The sequence below is a fragment of the Salvelinus fontinalis genome, chromosome 11 (assembly GCF_029448725.1).
Source record: "Salvelinus fontinalis isolate EN_2023a chromosome 11, ASM2944872v1, whole genome shotgun sequence".
NCBI lineage: Eukaryota > Metazoa > Chordata > Actinopteri > Salmoniformes > Salmonidae > Salvelinus > Salvelinus fontinalis.
The window spans coordinates 44,288,090-44,293,415 of record NC_074675.1 but is presented as its reverse complement, the minus strand read 5'-3'; the positions used below and the strand labels follow the sequence as shown (position 1 = coordinate 44,293,415).

The window sequence follows — 5,326 nt, the reverse complement described above, 5'->3', positions numbered from 1 at the left end:
ACACAAAAAGTAACCTGGGACAATATCCAAAAACAATATGGATTCGCTACACAATAGTGTAGGGACACATACAGTGGTGTGAAAGTTATATATGGTCAATTATACTGTCATACTGTATATGTATATGTCAATTATGCTATCAATTATGCTACTGACGTTCACTTCCATATCTATCTGGGGCATGCCTACACTATTGGCTTAACAGTTCAATGACATCTATTCCCTTTATGGTCTATCAATAGTTTTGTGGGAAGCAAATAAAACCTAAAAATCACATGCACAACATGGTACAGTTTACGATAGCCTACTCAAATAAAATCACTTATGTATCATGTGACACGTTCTGCCGTTTACCTATGCTCCACCACAAAGCTCATGGTGGTCCCATCGAAGGAAGGCGGGGCGATGATGCAGAGGGCCCCTGCTGGGAGGTGATGCTGATCACCGGCTGCTTCCCATTGGAGAACCCCTGGACCCCTGGCCGTCCCTGCTGCTGGACCTGGCCCATACTGGAGCCTCCAGCCTGGGGAGACTTTCCAGACCCCATGGCCATGTAGTAGGGACTCTCCATGTAGTCTGGCTGGGAGGAACCTCCTTTGTCTCCGGAGTCTTCCTGCTCCGACGGCATGGAGAGCTGCGACCGCATCCTTGTGGGGATCAGGGGGGGCATGCCGGGAATGGCGGGCATGAAACCTGGGTAGATCGTGTAGGTGGGGCCGGAGGATCTGGGGCTCAGGGTTAAGGGCGAGATGGGCATGGAAATGGGCACGGGTGGCATTTGGGGCATGGACATGGGCACGGGGGACATGGGCTGCTGGGAGATGGGCACTTCCACGTACTGTCCCGTCTCGGGGTCGAAGAGGCGGCAGGTGGCCGGGTGGACAGGGGTGTCCACCAGGTAGTAGTTCCCTGTGCTAGGGTCAAAGAGAATCTTTCTCTGAGTGTGGGGCACGGCTTGTGGGGCCATGGTCGGGGAGAAGCAGTACATCTGAAGTTGGGCAGACGCCATGCTTTGAGCCTTGGGCATGTGGTAGATTGTGGCGGTTAACGTGTCCTGGGCTCTCGTATCCATGACGATGGTGGAGCGTTTCTGTGGGGACTGTCGGATGTCTTCCTGCTTCCGGGCGCCACCATGACCAGGTGGGCTGGCAGTCTGGGTCTGGATCTTGGCGCCCGTGGTGGCGAAGGTATAAATGGCTGTATTCTCATAGCCACCGCCGGCAGACACAGCGGCTTGCTTGGCGATGGTGTCGTGAGACTTGACGGGGATAGTGAGGCAGTTTTCGGGCTCGGCAGAGGCACTGCTGAACTGGACGGGCCTGTCTGCCTCCATACTGTTGGCCCTTTCCCTCTCTCTCTCTCTCGCTCTCTCTCCTCCACGTTCCTCAGCTGCTGGAAGTTTATTAGACACTGGGCTGAAGCCTTTGCAGTAAGGTGATTGTGATAAATGGTGTAGCTGTGATGGTGCCTTGATATTGTTACTCGTGGTGGGGTTTCCTGAAGCCTTGGAGCTGACATTAAACACAGTCTTGGTACCCGCTGGTGTTCCACCTGGCTGAGCCAGGGATTTGGGCACATCCCGGCTGATGGGAATGTAAAACGTCTCCGGGGGCTCTTTCTCCTTTCGCTTGGGTGGTGTCGTTTTGCAGTTGGGCGAGGTGGTCATCGCAGGTGGGATTTTGTCAGAGTTTGGGTACGAGTCTCTCCAGATGAGCTTGTCCATGTTAAATGTTGGCATGGCCACCATGGCATTGGCCACATTCACTCCCTCCTTCTCTGACCCATCCTCCTTGCTGGATATGAGAGAGAGTGCATGACTGTCTGATAATATAGAGGGTGGCTCGGATTTCCTCTTCCACTCATTTCTATCAAAAACATACAACTGCTCCATGGTTTTGACTGCATCCTGTAATTTCTGGAAGGCAGCCAGGTTGGACAATTTATACTCAGGTTTTGTCTTGTCACCGATGTCCGGTGTTTTCTCCTGTCTTATAGAAGCTGTGCTGGTTTCAATTAGAAGTCCTACGGGGCCTTCGGACGAATCACCTTTCAGTTGTTTTGTATTGCCTAATGGCACTCTCCCTGACGGTCGTCGGATGCCGCTTTTGGCCGCCTCTTGCTTGGGTGATGACCTGAAAACTTCAAATGAATCCTCGTTGAGCTGAAATTTAGAATTCTCTGTTTGATTTACAGATTGCTTCCCATTCACATTGCTATTGGTATTCACAGACTGGTACTTTATTTTGATGGGGGAAAGCGACGAAGGGTTTCTATAAGATCCCTTTTTGGAAAGTTTCTGATCTGTGTGAAAGTCGCCGGCGGTAGCGTTATTATCCAAAGACACAAAGTGATAAGAACTTTTAACCAATTTACGCACATCTCTAACTTTGTGTATATGTGTTTGCAGCTCGGCCCTGTGGTCTCGTTTGTCTCTGACCGTGAAGTGTGGTAATTTTTCGGAGGACTCGCCCTTCAACGCCTTAGCGAGCGCTTGGCACTTGGACTCGTCTCCTGGCTTTATCAGTTTCACTGAGTTACAGCCTATGTTGGGAGGCATCAGCTTTGCAACGTTGAACGGGTCGCCTTTGTTTTCTTTTACACTCCGTAAACTGATTTTAATTTCCGGAGATTTAGATGTTACAATTCTTCTAGGATCGGCGACGTATAGGGTGTTGTTGGTGCGCAACTTCACACCTTCCTCTCCTTGATCCGCGGGCGCGTGGGTTAAATAATTCATAGTCGGCAGGGGTTTTGAAACTTCTATCTCATTGGATAGTAGCAGTTGGATATTTGGCACAAGCAAATGTGTAATTTTGGTAAGCTTACTGTTGCCTGGATCGGTGTACAAGTCCGTTTCCCCCTGGTTGTCGGTGGACGAAGACGGTTTCTCCTCTGGAGTTTTATCGTTTTTATGTTCCCTTTGAAGCTCTAGCTCACCGTCCCTCCAGGATCTGAATGCGCTATTTTGACTTCGTAGCAGCGTGCTTTTGGACGCTTCGAATGCTCCTATTTTAGTATCGATTCCTACTTCATTTGTCGACTCAAAATTAGTTTCTGATGCAATAATTAAACTGTCTTGTCTCCGACAGTCGTCTTTGGCATCGCATGAGCTGGTGTCCACTAAATCTCCTAATTCATCCACACAAACAATAGCTAGGTCAGAACTCGCCTCTGAGTATTTCGAGTTCTGCCTTTGAAAATCCTTAGACTCCTTTGGTGTAGTCCTCTCCCTGTGCGTAATTTCGGGCTCTTGTTTGAGAAAGGGAGATGGCGCGTGACAGGGCTCGCTTATCTCCCCCCTCTCCATTTTACGCTCCTGCTCAAACTGCATTTTCTTAGAAATTACATTTTTAAGAAGGCTCGAGGCTAATATTGCTTTCTTGTGTGTGTCTTCCATGGTTTCCCCAGCATTACATGGTTGCTTCCTGTTCTCACTCCCCAGACCGCTTGGCAATGTGTTGGTAACGTCATCTGTGGAACGTGATCCTGTTGCGTTTTTTGCACATTTTGAGCGCCTTTCACTCCCAGACATCCCGGATGTGACATTACAACAAACATTTAATGTTTCTGTGAGTGTAATAATCCCACTGTGCCCCTGCCCAAATTCCCCCGTAAACTCGCATTTCTTTGCTGCGGAAGATGGGTTATAGTGACCAGAAAGGGCACCATTCAAAGCAAAGAGCTTGTTCGGGTGCGGTTTAGTATTAGCCAATACCAAACCCTTATATCCTTTATTGTCTTTATTCTTAGCAATTTCAGAGGATGACGCAGAACTATTATTAGACCCTTTATTCGGTCCCCGTCTCTGATACATGTTCATGTTGCCATATTTAAGGTCAACAAAAGTTGACCACCTTTTCACCCCCAGCTCGGAGGCGGAGGACTCGCTGGAGGTGCTGAAATTGATGGCATCGAAATAAGGGTATGCTAAACTCTTGAACGCTCTGGCAGTCAAGTTGCGCACTTCCTTATCGGCTTCGTCAAGATCACTGAAGGCGCTGGATGCTCCGCTGGAATAATCGTTAACATCTTTCCCTTTTAATTTGCCACCAAAGTGCAAGCGTCCGGGGGAGGCAATAAAACACTTAGCACTATCACAGAATTTCTCCGTATTTGCATCCCCAGCTCCTCTAAAAACATAGCGACTCATGTCTGCGGCGTGCTTGGCACGATAAAGATTATTTGGACTTTCCTGGACGTTGCTAGGCTTATTTATAACTCGGGAAGTCGTTTTGATTGACAGCTGGATCTGCCCTGCAACATTCTTTTGGTTCTTTGACAGACCTTTCTCTGAGATGGCGCACTTGTCCCCGTCACCGAGATCACTTTCCATCTTAGTGCTGACTGCTGCTCCTCTATTAGCCAGGCCCTGATTGTTTTTCACCGTCTCCTTTCTCCCTGCCGTCGTTCCATCACCGTCAAAAGTAGCATAATCGACAAAAGAGTAGACCTGGTTATCATCCCACCCCTGCTCGATATCATAGTCGACATCGTGATCTGAAAGCTCGGAGAGCTGGATCTCGTGCGTGGTTATGTAATGAGACTCATCCTTCCCACTGCAAGGCGCGCAATCATCACAATCACCGGACAGCACCAAGCTCACGTCATCGTCCGTTTCACTTTGCTCGCTTAACATGTCAGTGTATTGTAAATCTTCATTGTCATTTTGTTCATCAACAGGTGTATTTTCTGCGTCCTCTTTTGGGGTAAAATCTCGGATGTTCGCTCCATTACCAATGTCTTGTTGTGATTCGGTGCTGGCCATAATGTTTTCATTCAGAATAGGAACCTTGGAGCAGCAGGCAGTTCCAAGAAACCCGGATAGATAGCCCTTGGCACACTCATTTGCGACAATATCCCCCATAAATGTGTCACTGTTGATATGATCAGTCATCTTACTCGCCATGTCTCCGTATCCAGGAGTTTCTTCTTCTGCGCCCGACTCCCAGTTGCCCGCGTCAATCGCCATTTGTCTTCCTTCACTGATGACAGAAACGTTGACAGTTTTCGTGCCGTCTGTATCCAAATCAAGTAAATCGTTCAGTTCAACGTACTTCGATTCATCTTGCGTCCCAGTGGTATCCTTGCTATCGGGTATGCGCTTTTCTAACACGTCGGTGTCCTTTGGGTGAGTTAGATTCTTCTCGGACGCATCCATTGTTTCCATTGCATTACGCACACCTTGTATGCTGGCAATTTTATGGGATAGATTGGGATAGAAAATAAACAATAGAGATAGAAGTCCACAGGATTTCCTATGTCACTCCCTGATGTCCAGAGAACCAACCACAGGCTCCTAGTGGAGGCATTGCTGTGCGCCAGCCTC

The 5,326-nt window shown here is 48.5% G+C and overlaps 1 pseudogene; it reads right to left on the bottom strand.

Moving 5' to 3' along the window:
- Positions 1–350: 350 nt before the first annotated feature.
- LOC129865771 (uncharacterized protein C4orf54 homolog) lies at positions 351–5,326 on the bottom strand (annotated as a pseudogene).